The sequence below is a fragment of the Macaca fascicularis genome, chromosome X (genome assembly GCF_037993035.2).
Source record: "Macaca fascicularis isolate 582-1 chromosome X, T2T-MFA8v1.1".
NCBI classification, from domain to species: domain Eukaryota; kingdom Metazoa; phylum Chordata; class Mammalia; order Primates; family Cercopithecidae; genus Macaca; species Macaca fascicularis.
The window spans coordinates 47,806,553-47,826,234 of record NC_088395.1 but is presented as its reverse complement, the minus strand read 5'-3'; the positions used below and the strand labels follow the sequence as shown (position 1 = coordinate 47,826,234).

At 44.1% G+C, this 19,682-nt stretch overlaps 1 pseudogene; it reads left to right on the top strand.

Annotated features, from left to right (window-relative positions):
- The first annotated feature begins 5,564 nt into the window (after positions 1 to 5,564).
- On the top strand, positions 5,565 to 6,660 carry LOC102117851 (spermine synthase pseudogene; annotated as a pseudogene).
- Positions 6,661 to 19,682: the final 13,022 nt, after the last annotated feature.

Here is a 19,682-nt window from a genome sequence, read left to right as displayed (position 1 = left end):
AAGGAAGGGTCTCAGCTTGGGGTCCCAAGAGTGCTCAGAACACAGCACCTTGAGGCGCTTACAGTACCTCTTACTCTTCAGACTGTAGGCATCACAGAAGAACCATGTGGTCCTGGAGGGGGGTGGAAAAGTGAGGTGCTGAGAGTCAGGAGGAGGGAGGTCCCACCCCAGAACCCTACCTGCACCTAGTCCCAGACCCCGCCCATGCCATGCCTCTAACTACACCCGCCTCTGCCTCTGAGCCCACCCACATCCTGCCCCTGACCTTGCTCAACCTTGCTTCTGACCCTGTCCACATAATGCCTTCCACCCTTACTAGCCCCCACACTCACCCTTCAATGCAAGTAGGGTACAGGGACCCAATGGACAGTTGGCACTCATACTGGGAAAGAAAGAGCACAAATGGGAGGAACTGTGGACATATGCCGCGTGTCCTCCTACAATAAAGCTCCAAACACCAGGTCTATTGTCCCCTGCAGACCCTATGCTCCTGTCTGCACAGCCAGTGTCCCCTCACCACTGGTTAATGCCCTGACCTTGGCTCTCATACTGGGCGTGGGGGAAGAGCACACACAGGGGAAGCCATGGATGTGTGTTGCATTCCTTGTATAACAAATATCCAGGCGCCAAACCTGCCCCCACCACATGGACCCTACCCATGTGCCACCCCACCCAACCAAAAACACCCTTGTCCCATCTGACTCCCAGTCAATGTTCCAACCTTGGCAAAGCAGCGTTCCATGTGGCGCAAGGCAACATGCTTAGAGATGGGCTGCCCGCAGGAGACACAAAAGATCTGCAGGTCTTTGCTGCCCTTTTCACCTTCGTTGTTCTGCACAGGACAATGGAGGGGCCAGGGAAGCAGTACAGGATGGGGAGGGACAGGACAAGAGGCCAGGTACCTTTAAGCTCTACCTCACCAATGCCCTCTCGCCTAGTAATCCGTGCACACAGCCTACTGTTTGCCATGCAGAATGATGGCCTCAAGTTCATGGAAATGGCACTCCGTGTCCTTCAGGCAAGTATAGGTGTCCTGCTGCTCATGGTGGATGTGCTCGAGCATTTTCTTGCCATGCTCATTGGCAATGCAGGGGCTCCTTTGCCACTGCTGGATGCACTGGGGAAGGATGTTATTGATGCAGCTGGAAGAAGAGAAAGCAAGAAATGAAATGGGTAGATGGGGATTATCAGAGGAATGAGAAAGATGAGCTACTGAATGGTGACTCTATAGGGTACCGAGTGGTGGATGAGGGCATGTTAGTGAATGGGTGGTTGAACAGTGGATGAGTGGGTGGATGGGTGGAGGGGCAGGTGGGTGAGTGTCTATAAGGGTGAGTGTCTATAAGGGTGGATGGGCAGGTGGGTTAGTGGCTATAAGGATGGATGAGCAGGTGGGTGAGTGGCTATAAGGGTGGATGAGCATCCTGGTGGATGTAATGTGGATGGGCGGTTCAGTGAGTGGGTGACTATCACGGTGGATGGGTGGGTGGCTGAGTGGAATTACAGATGGCATGGATCACACCTTACTTCTCCTTTGTCCCTTAACCTCGAGGTGCACTCACTCACCTGCCAGCCTCATGCTACAGTCATCCGAACAGTACTTGGAGCCCGGCCAAGTGGAATACACACAGCCGGGTCCCAGGCACTGCCGTGGTAAGGCTGGGTCCTTGACATGCTCCGGATGCTTCCACTTGCCTGTGTACTTCCTTTTCTTTTCTTTTTTTTTTTTTTTTTTTTTTTTTTTGAGACGGAGTCTCACTCTGTTGCCCAGGCTGGAGTGCAGTGGTGGGATCTCGGCTCACTGCAAGCTCCGCCTCCCGGGTTCACGCCATTCTCCTGTCTCAGCCCCCCGAGTAGCTGGGACTACAGGCGCCCACCACCACGCCCGGCTGATTTTTTGTATTTTTAGTAGAGACGGGGTTTCACCGTGTTAGCCAGGATGGTCTCGATCTCCTGACCTTGTGATCCGCCTGCCTCGGCCTCCCAAAGTGCTGGGATTACAGGCGTGAGCCACGGCGCCCAGAGTGTGCTTCCTTTTCTGCGTCTGCTGCTTCTCCTTCTTCAGGACAAGAGTGGTCATGGCAGGGTCAGGAGGGTCGATGTTAACCCCCAACTCCTGCACCCCTGCCCTGCATTCCACCCCCAACCTGCCTTCATGCTCCCCATTCAATTCGTCACCTTCTGCTCTACCTTTTTCTTCAAACTCTTCTTGTGCTTCACATTCACTGCCTGCTTCTGCCTGTGGGATCCATGAGCTGGAGCTTCTTGATGTCACTCACCCAGGGCTGCAGATCAGGAAATACTGACACACTCCACACAACTAGTTTCTCAAAGTGGTCTTCGGATACTCCCTGCCTCCTGTCACCTCACTGCTGAACCTCACTGCCCTCACTGTCCCCATCCTTCTACCCCAGGGTCCTCCCTCACACTTGGCAGGCTTTGATTGCCAAAAATCCCCTCTGCAAGTGTCCTGGTACAGGTCACAGTGCCAAGACAGGTCCTCTTCAGACAACAGCTGGGGTGTGGCTGTTGCCCAGGTGCCTCCCTTACTGCCAGTGGCACCACTGCTGTCTGGTGCTTCTAGGCTAGCCTGCACTTCTGCGTTTGAAGCAGTTGTCAAGTGGCCAGTGGGACCACAGCAAGGTCTCTGGGGGTGTTACAGGCAAGATCTGAGGGGCAGACCCTCAGCATCAGCCCAACTCCCTGTCCACCCTGTATCCTAGACTCACTGGGGACCAGAGATTACTAGTAGTATTCCCATGCTCGTGGAAAGAGGGCTGTTGATCAACCATAAGTGGGTAGGGACAGACAACCCTGCCCCAACACTCCTGGCCTCACCCTCAGGCCAACCTACCCTGGGGCAACCACACCTGCTGGATGCACTAGGCCCTGCCTGCCTAGGAATGACTGATACCACCTGGTCCTGCCTGCCCACCTTATCCAGACACACCAGGCTGGTCCACCTGGACACATCTGCCCCCAACTTGCCCACCTCCATGCATAAGGGCCTACCTAACCGCCCAGAAAATCTGGCTGCCACCCCTTCAGATTTGCTCTGCTCAGCCTGATCCACCCCTCCCTCCAAGACACACAGGCTACCCTGCTTACCCAACACGATGGACCCAGACAAGTCCACCTCTGCCTGCCCAAACACACTTGGCCCTGCCACTCAGGCAAGTTCAGTCTGCCTCACTGCCTGGACTACTCAGCTAGTCTCCCCAGGTTCCGCCTACCCACTTCTGCGCTCCTGGGGCAAGAGTGAATGGGTGATCAAATGGTGGATGCATGGGCGGATGGATTGAGGGAGGATCAAACGGTGGATGGATGGGCGGACGGGTTGAGGGACGCTCAGACTCACCTTACCCTTCGTGCCCTGTGGACCTCACACATGGCGTCCGGTCATACCCAGCCCCGCCCCTTGCCAGGCTCCGCCCCCTGCCCAGACTCTCGCAGCACCACAAGCCCCTTGGCATTCCGGGACGGAGAGGACGCAGCTTCACCTCACAGCCCGCTGAAACAGGTTAAGACGCCAAGCCCTGCCCCTCCTCCCCACTTGCACAGGCCACATAGGGCCCTACGGGCCCTGACCCACCCACCTAGCGAAATTTCACAATCTTTATTCTGAAAAGTACTCCTACCTGTGCCCAATATCGCCACATAAAATGCACAAATACACAAATATACGTTTGTGACCCAGGAGATTGAGACCAGCCTGAGGCAACATCGCGAGACTTCATCTCTAGAAAAAAAATTTTTTTAAATATTAGCCGGGTGTGATGGCGCGTGCCTGGGGTCCTAGCTACTCAGGAAGCCAAGGCAGGAGAATCGCTTGAGCCCGGAAGGTAGAGGCTGCAGTGAGCCAACATCGTGCCACTGCACTCCAGGTGAGATCCCACCACCGCACTCCAGCCTGGGCGACAGAGCGAGATTCCATCTCAAAATACATATATACATATGTACACATTTCTGTGCGCATCATATATATGCACACATGCAAGCAAGTCACTACTCTTGGCAATTAAGGGAGCAAGAACACACACAGGACCAATACACATCTTGAACAAAACAGTATCAGTTGGAGAACTCATACTATCTTCAAGCTAGAGATACAATATTAATAAAAATGGGCCTTGGACTTAGTCTTAAAGGGACTCTAAACACATTCCAATTAATAAGCACCACACAGCACACAGATAAGGTGCATCAGAAATCAATAAAAGGCTTAGCTTTTGTTAATTGGAAACACACATCTAAATAACTCTTGGTAAAAAGAAATTAGAAAACACTTAACTATTATGAAAACAATAATTCTCAACTTGTTGTCTTAGATGGAACTTTAAGCCATCCTAAAGTTCTTTTCTCATCTTAATATGAGAAAAGAAGAAAAATGGAAATAAATTACCCATTGGAGGATCTGACTGGGAGCATTCAACTCAACTTACAGCAAGTTCCTATTGTGACTCCAAAAATCTCCATTATCAACTCCCAAATTCCCTTCGATGACCCTACATCCACCCTCCAATCACAAAATTCACAGTCTCTCATCAAAGCTCTTGCAAAATACCTCAGCATCTAGTAGATGCTGAACCACGGAGCCGCCTGTGAGGTGCAGCCAAAAAGCTGCGAAAGAGAAGCTTCGGGAAGCACCCTTGTCCCGCCCCTTTCTAAATGTGTCCAGTTCGGGCTTGCTCAACACCTGGACGGAGGTGCTGTACCACCCAAGTTCAAGAGCATAGTTACAGAGAAACAATACAGCCATGTGCGCACAGTTCCCACATTTTGTTTTGGCTTATTTTTTTTTCTTCCAACCTTTGTTTTAGGTTCAGGGGTCCATGTGCAGGTTTGTTATATGGATAAATTGGGAGTTGCTGGGGTTTGGAGTACAAAAGATTTCATCACCCAGCTAGTGAATATAGTACCCTACAGGGAGTTTTTCAATCCTCACCCTCCTCCCACCTCCACCGTCAGGTAGACCCCAATGTCTGTTGCTCCCCTCTTTGTGTCCTCATGGACTCGTGCATTACATTTTGTAGATGATTGATCATTGCAATATCATGCATAACAAGAAAATTGCTCCTCTTATCATTTTCAATTATTTTGAATAATTTCATATTATTACTATTTTACTATCTATTATTATTACTGTTTTTAGAGACGGAGTCTCACTCTGTCATCCAGGCTGGAGTGCAGTGGTGTGATCATAGCTCACTGCAGCATTGAACTCCTGGGCTCAAGCGATTCTTTCACCGCAACCTCCCAAGTAGCTGGGATTACAGACTATCTGCTACTATTTTAATTATAAGGTAGGCAATGAGAAAAGCAAACAAAAATCACATCATTTTTTAAAGTCAGGAAACTAGGAAAAGATTCATAAAAAGTGCAGGAAAATAGAAAGCGAAATGTAAGAAGTTAGGAATAAATTCATATTTGAAGCTCATCCTTTATTACATGATCAGTAACTTTTAAAAAAAAGTTGTTAAAAGGGTAGAAGCCTGATACGCCACGCGGCCCCCCAGTCTCCCGTGGCGGCCCCCCCCAGGCATGGCTCAGGGTCTCACCTCACTATGGCAGCGGCATGGCACAGCACACTCGACTTCATGCTCAACACCAAAGCTGATGGCGAGACCATTCTAAAAGGGCTCCAGTCCATTTTCCAGGAGCAGGGGATGGCAGAGCCGGTGGACACCTAGCAGGACCACACCGCTATTTAGCAACCTATACAAACAAAAACGGCAGCCTTACCAATTTGAGAATTTATTCACATGGATTGGAGTTACTGGACCTTCACAGTTACGATGGTGACGCACAAGGCAAAGAAGAGATCAACAGTCTTTTGAACAAAGGAGAAGAAAGAATGAAAGAACTGAGTCAAGACAGTACTTGGTGGATGAGGCGATTACCACCTATAGTTCCAGGAGGAACCACCGACAGATATTGGCCCACAGCAGATGGACTCCTGGTTGAATACAACGTAGATGAAGTGGTATATGATGAAGATTCACCTTATCAGAGCATTAAAATTCTACACTCGAAGCAATTTGGAAATATTCTCATCCTTAGTGGGAATGTCAATTTGGCAGAGAGTGATTTGACATATACCTGGGCCATCGTGGGCAGTGGCAAAGATTACACTGGCAAAGATGTACTCATTCTGGGAGGCTGAGATGGGGGCATATTGTGTGAAATAGTCGAACTAAAACTAAAGATGGTCACTATGATAGAGATTGATGAAATGGTGATTGATGGATGTAAGAGATATATGCGGACTTGTGGTGATGTCTTAGATAATCTTAAAGGAGACTGCTATACAAGGTTCAGTACTGCATTCCAGTATGAAAAGGTATGCCAAAGAAGGGAGATAATTTGATTATGTGATTAATGATGTGACAGCTGTTCCAATCTCCATGTCTCCAGAAGATTCCACATGGGAGTTTCTCAGACTGATTCCTGACCTCTCAATGAAAGCATTGAAACAGGATGTGAAATATTTTACACAAGGGGAACTCTGTCAGTCTGACGGAAGCCCTGTCTCTCTATGAAGAACAGCTGGGGTGCCTGTAGTGTCCTTTGGAATTCTCAAAGGAAATCGTCTGTGTCTCTTCATACTTGGAATTGTGGGTATTTTACACCATTTGGAAGAAACCTAAACCTCAAAGATGAATATCCTCTAACCATGTATGCTGCAAATAACTTTCCTGACCTCCATATGCTGTACGTGATGTCAAAATGAGTCACGCAATTGATTGTGACTTCCTTAAAGTTTTCTTTGTTAAATTATTATTTTTAATTTTAAAACAGCAAATGGAAAATGTATATTTTGATGAGTTTAGGGTGTTGTTTTTTTGAAAGTCAGTTGAAGGATGGTTAGACAGCACAGCTAAGACTGCTAAATGCGCTAACCCCCTGGAATGTGATTTGTGTTCCTTTTTATTTCTCTGTGGACTTTTTTTGTTTTCATTTTGGCACACCTTCAATTTGGATGTTTGAAGGAATGAACATCGTTGTTTTGTTTCAGAAGTAAGTTCTTGATGATGTTTCCTTCCCCCAAAATTGACTTAGATATTAAAATTTGGTGCTTATCATCACGATAAATAGTTAATGCTCCTGAGGCTTAATACCTAGGTGATGGGTTGATAGGTGCAGCAAACCACCATGGCACACGTTTACCTATGTAACAAACCTGCACATACTTCATGTGTATCCTGGAACTTAAAATAAGATAAAATAAAACAATTTTAAAACTTTTTTTAAACAAATAATAAGAGCCCCAGCTCACCCCTGGGTGGTGAGCTCACCACCTGTAATCCCAGCACTTTGAGAGGCCAAGGTGGGTGGATCACCTGAGGTCAGGAGTTTGAGAGCAGCCTGGCCAACATGGTGAAACCCCATCTCTACTAAAAATACAAAAAAAAAAAAAAAAAAAAAAAAACTTACCCGGGCATGGTGGTGGGCGCCTGTAATCCCAGCTACTGGGGGTGGGAAGCTAAGGCAGGAGAATCACTTGAACCCGGAAGGCAGAGGTTGCAGTGAGTCAAGATCACACCATTGCACTCCAGCCTGGGTGGCAGAGGGAGACTTCATCTCAAAAAAATAAAAAATAAAAATAAATAAAATTTGGTGCTTATAAGAGAGTTTAAAAAAATGAATAGCAATTGCTTCAATTCAAATTACAAAAGAGACCCCAAAAAAGTTGTTAATGGAGTAAATGCTCTAGTTAATGGTTGTCATTCTGTATAAAAATGGACAAATCCAGTCATACACTGTTTATGCCAAACCTAGCAAATTATAAAAATATAGAAAAGTTTGAAATAAAGGGATGGAAGAAAATTTGCCAGGCCCATGCTAATCAAAATAAAGCAAGGTCAGTGATATTACTAGCAAACTGAAAAGACTAAGACAAAAAGGTATTCATTGGAATTGAGAGGGCCCTTCCATAATGATTCAATTCACAATGAATATAAACATTCTAACCTTATATACACTTAAGAAAATGGTGTAAAATAAACACAAAGAAAATATATTAGAACAAACAGTAAAATAACAAAAAAAAATTATCATTGTGGAAGATTATAACCATACTGCTCCACTAATTCCCACTGACCCTTCAAGCCTCTGCCTTGGCATCTCTGTCTGGGAAGCTCTCTTTGCTTCTTTTCCATCTGAGTGGCAGGCTTCTCTTCTGAATAAACTTATGGACATAATTATAATATAGTGAGGGCTCTTCATTTTATTTTAATCTTGAAATTAAGAAGAAAATATGGGTGTTGCCGGAACCTCTCACAACTGTTTTGTGTCTGTCTTCCCCATTAGAAATGAGAGCAGGGACAATGTCAGTCTTCATCACTGTTAGATGCCTAGTGCCCAGTTTACTGCCTGGCACATGGGAGGTGTCCAGTAGCAATTGGTGATTAAAGAAATATATCAGGGACTCTGACCCTCTGGTGTTTTTGCAAAATGGCAAATTACTGTAATCTATGTGGCTCCATATTATTTCTTAGAGATAAAAGCAAATAAATGCTATAATTTACACTAAAGTTACATTTAACTAACCATGGACAAAGTCAACAATCAAAAAATGTTAAGATCTTTGTTAAGAAGCTATTTTCCCTCATTCAAGCCTAGTGTCTAATGACAGTGTCCCCAGCTAAATCTAAATCTTCACAGCTTGTATCAAACTCAGTTTAGGGATTGGAGCATGAAGTGAGAAATCCAAGCTGAACTCAGAAGTATACTGTAAGCTCTATGTAAGAATTAAAGAAAGAAAAAAGAAACATGAAAATTGGCTCAGCAGTTAAAGATAGGTTTACTTTGGAGAATAAACCTGAGAGGGGCTTCTGGCCTAGTTAGGACAGAGGCACTCTCTCTTACAGACTAAGAGGGTTTTTTTATTTTTTTTATTTTTTATTTTTTCATTTTGCTTTATTTTTGTTCAGGAACTAAGACTACAAGGCCATACATAGGACAATTTTCTTTCAATGCTTATGATAAAAGTCTACATGCTTACAAAGAAAGGTTCATCATGGCCTTTACAAAATACAAATAGAAAAGAATTGCTTTTTTAAAATTTTACTTTAAGTTCTGGGGTACATGTGCAGAATGTACAGGTTTGTTACATAGGTATACTTGTGTCATGGTGGTTTACTGCACCTATCAACCCGTCATCTAGGTTTTAAGCCCCACATGCATTAGGTATTTGTCCTAATGCTCTCCCTCCCCTTACCTCCCACCCCCCAATAGGCCCCGGTGTGTGATGTTCCCCTCCCTGTGTCCATGTGTTCTCGTTGTTCTACTCCCACTTATGAGTGAGAACATGCAGTGTTTGGTTTTCTGTTCTTGTGTTAGTTTGCTGAGAATGATGGTTCCAGCTTCATCCATGTCCCTGCAAAGGACATGAACTCATTCTCTTTTATGGCTGCACAGTATTCCATGGTGTATATGTGTCACATTTTCTTTATCTAGTCTATCATTGATGGGCATTTGGGTTGGTTCCAAGTCTTTGCTGTTGTAAATAGTGCTGCAATAAACATAGGTGTGCATGTGTCTTTATAGTAGAATGATTTATAATCCTTTGGGTATATACCCAGTAATGGGATTGCTGGGTCAAGTGGTATTTCTGGTTCTAGATCCTTGAGGAATCACTAAACTGTCTTCCACAATGGCTGAACTAATTTACACTCCCACCAACACGTAAAAGCATTCCTATTTCTCCACATCCTCGCCAGCATCTGTTGTTTCCTGACTTTTTAATGATCGCCATTCTAACTGGTGTGAGATGGTATCTCTTTGTGGTTTTGATTTGTGTTTCTCTAATGACCAGTGGTGATGAGCTTTTTTTCATGTTTGTTGGCCATATAAATGTATTCTTTTGAGAAGTGTCTGTTCATATCCTTCGCCCACTTTTTCATGGGGTTGTTTTTTTCTTGTAAATTTGTTTAAGTTCCTTGTAGATTCTGGATATTAGACCTTTGTCAGATGGATAGATTGCAAAAATTTTCCCCCATTCTGTAAGTTGCCTGTTCACTCTGATGATAGCTTCTTTTGCTGTGCAGAAGCTCTTTAGTTTAATTAGATCCCATTTGTCAATTTTAGCATTTTTTGCAATTGCTTTTGGTGTTTTGGTCATGAAGTCTTTGCCCTTGCCTATGTCCTGAATGGACATTGCCTAGGTTTTCTTCTAGGGTTTTTATGGTTTTAGGTCTTACATTTAAGTCTTTAATCCTCCTTGAGTTAATTTTTGTATAACATGTAAGGAAGGAGTCCAGTTTCTGTTTTCTGCATATGGCTAGCCAGTTTTTCCAGCAGCATTTATTAAATGGGGAATCCTTTCCCCATTGCTTGTGTTTGTCAGGTTTGTCAAAGATCAGATGGTTGTAGATGTGTGGTGTTATTTCTGAGGCCTCTGTTTTGTTCCATTTGTGTATATATCTGTTTCGATGCCAGTACCATGCTGTTTTGGTTACTGTAACCTTGTAGTATAGTTTGAAGTCAGTGAGCATGATGCCTCCAGCTTTGCTCTTTTTGCTTAGGATTGTCTTGGCTATTCGGGCTCTTTTTTGGTTCCATATGAAATTTAAACTATTTTTTTCTAGTTCTGTGAAGAAAGTCAATGGTAGCTTGATAGGAATAGCATTGGATCTATAAATTACTTTGGGCAGTATGGCCATTTTCATGATATTGATTCTTCCCATCTATGAGCATGGAATTTTTTTTCCATTTGTTTGTGTCCTCTCTTATTTCCTTGAGCAGTGGCTTGTAGTTCTCCTTGAAGAGGTCCTTCGTGTCCCTTGTTAGCTGTATTCCTAGGTATTTTATTCTCTTTGTGGCAATTGTGAATGGGGCTCACTCATGGTTTGGCTCTCTGCTTGTCTATTGTTGGTGTATAAGAACGCTTGTGATTTTTGCACATTGATTTTGTATCCTGAGACTTTGCTGAAGTTGCTTATCAGCTTAAAGAGTTTTTAAGCTGAGATGATGGGGTTTTCTAAATATACAATCATGTCATCTGCAAACAGAGACAGTTTGGCTTCCTTTCATTTGAACCCTTTATTTCTTTCTCTTGCCTGATTGCCCTGGCCAGAACATCCAATACTATGTCGAATAGGAGCAGAGAGAGAGGGCATTCTTGTCTTGTGCCAGTTTTCAAAGGGAATGCTTCCAGCTTTTGCCCATTCAGTATGATATTGGCTATGGGTTTGTCATAAATAGCTCTTATTATTTTGAGATATATTCCATCAATACCTAGTTTATTGAGAGTTTTTGGCATGAAGAGGTGTTGAATTCTATCATTAAAGGCCTTTTCTGCATCATTGAGATAATCATGTGGTTCCTGTCATTGGCTCAGTTTATGTGATGGATTACGTTTATTGATTTGCCTATGTTGAACCAGATTTGTATCCCAGGGATGAAGCTGACTTGATCGTGGTGGATAAGCATTTTGATGTGCTGCTGGATTCAGTTTGCCAGTATTTTATTGAGGATTTTCGCATTGACGTTCATCAGGGATACTGGCCTGAAATTTTCTCTTTTTGTTGTTGTTAGATGAAGTGTTTTTAAGGATTCAGAGTGGGAGAGTTTAACAGAGGCTTGGATTGTCTGTGTCTCTTTGTTGTGTTTATCCGGGAGGGAGAGTTTTGTGTCTGTTCCCGTACATCTTCCTGCAGCCAGAGGCATAAACCACCCACCCACCCCCGGCCCCCGCCCCCCTGCCCCGGTCTGCTTTTAGCTTCCTTATCTTAGTGCACCTGAAGGGAAAGGAATGTGCTTATTAAGGCCCACTGTTTTACTGGGGCCCATTGTATAAGGGTGAAGTTTGGCAGTTACTCAAGAGACTTCCCCCGCTCCTGCTCCTCCGTCTGTGCCCAAGCTGTCTTATCTGTGTTTTACTGTCTGCTCTTTCTGGCTGTTTGTTGTTAGAAGAGAAATTATTTCCTTGAAATGCATGAAGCTAGAAAGGCAGCTGGAACTTAAAATGGTAGTGTTTGTCCAAGATGACGGTGCTCCTACTGTGTCACTCTAAAGAAAGTGTTACCACTCTGTGGCTGTGAAAGTTGATAAATAGTACTTGCAGTATCCCAGCTAAGATGTATTTTAACTTTCCTTTGAATTATTTTCCTTTGAATTGTTCCTATATCAGGGATCTGTGCTACTATCACTGATCACTGCTTCTTATCACGAAGTTGCAGAAAATGAAGCAGCAGCCATTGTTGTGGCCCTCTTAGATGCATCATCAATAGCTTTTTGATCCTCTTCACTTCTGACTTCAAACCTACTTCTCTAATGTCTCCTGTCTCTTTACTGCTGTTTTTCTTTCACTCCCAATTCCATAGCCCTAGTTCAGATTTCTCATATTTTACATCATGATGAACTCCTGTCTCTGAGATGTGGATGGCTAATCCAGTTTGCCTCCAAGGTCGTCTTCCCAAAGGGCAATGGATTGATAAATACATCACCATCAGTCAGGCGCAGTGGCTCACACCTTTAATCCCAGCACTGTGGGAGGCTGAGATGGGTGGATTGCTTGAGCCCAGGAGTTTGAGACCAGCCTGGGCAACATCGTGAGTTCCCGTCTCTACAAAAAATACAAAATATTAGTGGGCAGGGTGGTGCACACCTGTGGTCCCAGCTACTCGGGAGTCTGAGGCAGGAGAATGGCTTGAGCCTGAGAGACTGAGGCGGCAGTGAGCCATGATCATGCTACTGCATTCCAGCCCAGGCAACAGAGAAAAACCCTGTTGAAAGAAAGAAAGAAAAAAATGTCACCATCCTCCTTAGGAATCTTTCCTGGATCTCCAAGATGTTCAGGATCAGGGCTCCACTCTATAGCATATCTTTCCAAGTTCTCTATGACAGGGCCTTACTTGCCTGTACCAAACAAGTGCTGTTCCCAGGCTCTCTAAACGTCGAACAATCAGGGAGTATTCTCTCTATCTTGTTGATCCAGCATGGGCTTCCAAGTTCGGGGTCTTTACTGAGGCTTGCCTTTCCTTTTCTTTTGCTAATTCATGCTCACCCTGCAAGACTAAGCTTTGGCATCGCCATCTGGAAAACTGTCTATTTCCTTTCCAACTGGGTGAACTGCCCCTCTTCTGAATGCACTTGTGAGCATAATTGTAACAGTGATGGGTATTCCTTTTATTTTCTTGGAATTATAATGGGTAGGGGAGCGTTGCCTGAACCTCTCGCATCTGTTTGTGTTTGTCTATTTTTGCCTATCAACATTCAGCTTATCTTTCAAGAATCACCTCAGATGCCTGCCCCACTGGGAAGCCTTTTTCAGACCCTTTGCTCCTCCTTCCTTACAGCATTTCTGCCATTCTGCTCAGTGTTGTTGTGTATTTTACAGGTTTCTCTCCTCCTAGCACAGTGCTCCTACAACAGTTGCTGGTGATTACTGACTTACAGCTTTGGTCTCTTCTGACTGCCCAGATACACTAGATGTTAAGTGCTTTGTTGGCAGACTGGCACGTCCTTAGAGGCAAACACTAGATTGGCCATCTAGATTGGATGGAACAAGAACACGAACCATTCCAGGAGCAGATACTCTGAATTTAACCTTTTTCTGCAGACTGTGTTTGTAATTGATTTTTGTAATGTCCAATGTATCAGTATTTTCTGTTATGGATCATGCTTTGGGTATCATGTCTAAAACTCTTTGCCTAACCTAGGGTCACAAAGATTTCCTCCTATGTTTTCTTCTAGAAGTTTTATAATTTTATATTTTACCAATAGTTCTATGATCTGTTTGGATTGATTTTCATGTAAAGTGTTAGGTTAAGTTGAAGTTTGCCTTGTTTTTTTGTTTTGTTTTGTATATGGATAGTCCATTGTTCAAGCATCATTTATTTTTATTTTATTTTATTTTAAGTTCCAGGATACATGTGCAGGCTGTGCAGGTTTATTACGTAGGTAAACGTGTGCCATGGTAGTTTGCTGCACCTATCAACCCATCACCTAGGTATTAAGCCCAGCATGCATTAGCTATTTTTCCTGATGCTCTCCCTCTCCCCGCACCCCCACCACAGGCCCCAGTGTATGTTGTTTCCCTCCCCATGTCCATGTGTCCTCATTGTTCAGCTCCCACTTACAAGTGAGAACATCCAGCATCCTTTATTAAAAAGACAATACTTTCTCCATTGAAATGGCTTTGTACTTCATAAAAAAATTAGTTGACTAAGGCCAGGCATGGTGACTCCCACTTGTAATCTCAGTGCTTTTCAAGGCCAAGGCAGGAGGATCACTTGACACCAACCTGGGCAACATAGTGAGACCCTGTCTCTACAAAAAAATAAAAAATTAGCCAGGTGTGGTGGCATTTGCCTGTAGTCCCAGCTACTCAGGAAGCTGAGGTGGGAGGATCACTTGAGCCCAGGAGTTGCAGGCTGCAATGAGCTATAATTGAACCACTGCACTCCATCTTGGGCAACAGTGAAACTCTGTGAAAAACAAAAATGTCGACTAGAGGAGGATTCTGGGAAGGTGGTGGAGTAGGAAGCACCAGGAATCCACCTCCCCACAGAAATAACAGTTACACTGACATAATCTGTCTAACATAACTATTTTGGAACTCTGGAGTCTGTCTAGGGCTTGCAATTTCCAGGGGAAGCCTAAATGGTGAGTTGCAGTTAATTTCAGTCAATTTAAACTCTTAGCACAGTAGCAGCTCCCCACCCCTGACTTTTCAGCTCTATGGCAAACAGCTGTGCACATGTTCCTGGAGCCACTTGCACACAACCTGCAGGAGCAGAGTAGGCAAAAAGAACTCTATCTTCCAATATTGGGGATCTGTGCTTGGATTGCTAATCACTGCTTCTGATCACAGAATTACAGAAAATGAATTAGCAGCCATTGTTGTTACATCTCTCACTACTGTTGAAAACCTCACCTTCTGGAGGTTGCAGTGAGCCAAGATCATGCCACTGCACTCCAGCCTGAGCAATAGAGCGAGACTCTGTCTCAAAAAAAAAAAAAAAAAAAAAAAAACTCACCTCCCATCCACCCACCCCCACTGATGTGATTTCCAGGAGATTTAAAGGGTCAGTGCCTTTCTCACTCATTTTTCTCTTTTTACCCCTTTTGGGAGCCAGCAACTCAAAAGCAACCATACATATGGGAGAAATTAGAAAGTCACCACGCATGCCCAGGGGAAGGGACTCAGGCTTAGTAAAGACTTGAGAAGACTGAGTTTACACCTTAGGCTGATCCTCAGCACAGAGACAGCCTACAACAATTAAATAAACAAGTAAATAAATAACAGAAAGCCTTGGGGAAAGGGGAGTATCTGATATACAGAGTTATCACATTATTACATTTGAATGTCCAGTTTTCAACAAGAAATCAGAAGGCATACAAAGAAACAGGAAAGATGGCCCTTTCAAAGGAAAAAATAAACTAACAGAAACCATCCCTGAAAAAGACCTGTCAGCCATGTTCTGGGAGCAGTCACGCCCATACAGGAACCCAGCAGGAGGCACACCTATGCATATTTCCAGAGGCAGAACTGCAGATGTCAGTCCCAGTTGTGGACCCTGAAGCAGCCCTGTGACTTGGTTCTAGCCTCTCTCAGCCACATTCCAGAGCCAATCCTGCCTGTCTAGTGACCTACCCAGTAACCCAGCAGGAGACAGCCCAGGGAACTGGTGGGAGTCACGTGCATCCACACACCTGGTAACAGGGCTGCTGTCTGTGTACCCAATTGCAGACCTTGAAGTGGATCCTTGTCCCAACACCAGTCCCACTGACCAAGGTCCTGGAAGCAATCCTGTTGGCCCAGACACCATGCAGGATCCATACCTACCTAGGACTCTGGTACTAGACCCACCAACTGCAGGACCCACTGCATACCCAGCTAGCAACCACTTGGCCCAGCTAAATCCCTACTTGACTGCGATCCCAAGTGCAATCCCATCAGCCCAGAGACCCTTAACCCCCTGTAGCCACAAAATTCTTTGTTTTCTTTTTATTTTTTAAAACTTATTAAAAGTTTATTTATTTTGTAGTCATTTTCTTCCTTTGAGACAAGGTCTCACTCTGTAGTCCAGGCTGGAGAGTGGAGGCACAATCACAGCTTACTGCAGCCTCAACTTCCCAGGCTCAAGTGATCCTCCTCCACCTCAGCCTCTCAAGTACCTGAGACTACAAGCGTACCACCACATCTAGCTAATTTTAAAAAATTTTATAGAGATGGGGATCTCACTATGTTGCCCAAGCTGTCCTCAAACTCCTAGGCTCAAACAATCCTCTGGCCTTGGCCTCCCAAAATGCTGGGATTATAGGCATGAGCCACTGCACCAGCCAAGGTCTTTGCTTTCTTAATCTATCTCTGAGAATAAATTTTTGAATCATGGGGGCTGCATCTTCTGCACCCACTCCAGGAACACTCCTTGCATCCCTGATAAAGATTTCTCCTAAGCCTGGAAAGTTACCTCGTGGTCTTTCCATAAAAGGCTTATTGAATTAAGTCGCAATTGGAATCTATACACCAATGAAGATCCTAATCGTCAATGACCAGAAGATGGATCCTTTGAATTAGAAATAAAAATTTTATTCAAAATGTATTTGAAAACAATTTTAGAGAACTCTTATTATAAACTATTTGCTTATTGTATTTATGGGAAGATCAGACAGAACAAAGAACTCAGAAAAGTATTATGACTAGCCCAAAAAATTTCCTTAACAAAATTGAAGAACAAAAGCAGACCTAGAACAAAAGTTGAAATCTGCTCCCACTATAAATCCCCCTTCTCCACTCACACCCTACTTAATCCCCAACTCCATGTCGCTGACCCACCAGAGTATCTAATCACTCTCTGGGCCCCTGATTTGAACCCCCCTCCTCAGCCTCTCCCTCCTCCTCTATCTCCTCAACAAATTCCCTCCATTCCTCCAAACCCCAGAAAAACTCCTTAGACATCCAGCTGCTTTCTTTTATCTCTCTTTCCCTGGATGATTTACGAAAACCCTCCCGATCTTAAAAGCTCTAATCAGGCCTGGTCTTAAAACCTGAAGCTTAGAGGTCATTTATGTAAGAACTGACTGCCATGAAATAAATCTGGCACAGGTTCCAAGGACACTCAACAAGGCTTGTTTTTCTGTGCCTTGAAACCTCTCCTATTTCCCAGGGCTTTGTAATCAGACTCCATCAGCTCCAGACCTCTCTATGCAATGCCCCCTGTAAATGTATCCTGGACTCCCTTCTCAAAGAATTCATGTCTCCTGGACAGCAACAGACATTTTAAATTATAAAGCTATTTTGCCCCCACCTTCAGAAGGACCTACCAAGTTCAGAAAATAGTTGGAGAGATCAGTGGCCATCTGTAACCCCACACATAGAGACCTTGACTGGCTGCTAAGGGGTGTATTTCCCTCTCATGATCATACTGCAGTTGTTAGACAGGCCAGACGGCCTCCCAGGGAAGACAGAGGGAACAGATGGCTGAAGCCCCTTCCCTGCCCTCCTGCAAATGAGGAGATCACCCAGCTAGTCGCTGATATTCAGGGCCTGACAGGGACAATATCAGAGGCTCTCCTCCCAAGGTAAATTTGTATAATGTTGAATTGTGTATTCAGAACGAGGGAGAGCACCCCAAGGCATTTGTCAAGAGACATATACAAGGTTTTCAAAGGCATATGGCATTAGCTCCTGAAGCTCCAGAGTATAGAAATATTCCAGTTTCTGCTGTGGTCGGAAATCTTCTTGATATAAAAAAGCAAATCCAAAATAGTATAGTGGTTGGGCTGGTCAGTCTGTAAGCATTATAATAGAAGCAGGCACTCAATTATTTGAAAATAACTTGCAAGAAAATAAAGGGTAAAAAGAACTAAAATCAAGTCATCTTGAAGCTTGAATTGTTACAGAAACAAAGGCATGCCTCTAAGAATGACTCAAAGTTCTTTCATATCTTTGGTCAGCCACAAGGTTTTTCTAGTTTGCCTTCTGAAATTTGAAGATATTGCAAAGAGCAGAGGCACTGGAAAAATCGCTGTCCTGTACAAAAAAAAAAAAAGAAAGAAACTCTCCCTAGAATCCAACATCTTTAGAAGGTTCATTATTCCCCTCCTTTGGGACAATACCACTTTGATTGATGAGGTCAGCTGATCCTCGGTTGCACCTCAAAGCCCACCATTGAACTTAAAGTAGAGGATTAAGAACTGGATTTAATCGACACTGATAGGACTTTCTCTACTATTCACTCAGAAGAATTCTCTCTACTTGTTACCTCTGCCTCTATTCAAGCTATTGGAATCTCTGGGCAACTTATTTCATCGCCCATATCTCAGGACACCCCAACATCCTTTGCCCTCTCAACATCTGCCATGCCTTTCTAGTTTCTGACTCCTCACTTAGCAAACCTTTTAGGTAGGGATTTATTATGAAGGTTTAATGCTGCCATACAATGTGATAAGGAAGGCGTTTTTATGTCTCTACCTTCAGACCAAACTTCAAACTTTCTATTAACCTTAGTATAAAAGTTAATATGCTCTCTCATGGAAACCCCTCTTGATTTAAATTCCTCTAAAGAGGATGCATTCTTAAAAGATGTCCCAGCTTGTCTCTGGGCTTAATGTGCAAATGAGATTGGACTACTACTGAGTACAGAACCGGTACACATTGCATGAAAAAGGAAAAAACATTTCCCATCAGCAGTAGCTCAGTACCCCTTCTCACAAGATGCAGAGAGAGGAATTGAACCTATCATGGACTCCCTTTTGCAGCAAGGTGTACTTATTTTCACCACTTCACCCTGTAACACCCCAATCTTACTAGTAAAGAAAGAAGGAAAATTTGCTTCCAATGGAAATCAAATCTATTTGTACAAGATTTGTAAGTTGTACAAGATTTGTAATTCCCTGCCACCCTGTTATCCACAGCGCAGCTACTATCCCTATCTCAATTCCTGGTGATGTAGTTGACCTCTGCTCAGCTTTCTTTTCCTTTCCGTTGCACCCTGACTCAGTTTCTCTTTGTATTTACATTTAGAGGGAGGCAATTAACATGGACTCGCATGCTTCAGCGATATTGTGAGTCCCTCTCAAAATTCTCTCTAATCCTTAAAGCCTACTTGGATTCTGTAGCCTTCACCCAAGACTCCATTCTTGTGCAATATATTGATGACCTTGCCCTTTTGCTTTGTAACCAAACTAAATAGGATACCCTTAAAGACACTCCCTCACTCTCCTAAAGGCGCTAGCTGACTGAGGCCATAAAGCCTCTAGGTCTAAACTTCAGTTAGTGCAAACAACCGTTACTTACTTAGGACATGAAATAGCTCAGGGCACTCAGAAGTTCACCCCGAAATGCCTCGAGTCAGTTTTATCCATTCCTCTCCCTAAAATGAAAAAGCAGCTATGTAAATTTCTAGGGGCAGCTGACTATTGACCACCATGGAGTCCTAATTTTGAGGCTATTGCCAACCCACTATATGCCCTCCTTCCAGAGGCCATTCTCTGGCCTTCAGAGGCATTAACTTCTTTTGAAGCCTCATAATTAGCATTGTCCTATCCCCTGCTCTTGGCTTATGTAATTTTGATAAACCTTTTCACCTCTATTGTCATGAAAATAGTGGGATTGCTGCAGGTATTCTAGGGCAACTCTTTGCCTCTCAGATACAACCTGTAGCATATTTCTCATGCCAATGGGATCCCATGGCAGCAGGCACGCCCCCATGCCTGCATGCAGTAGCAGC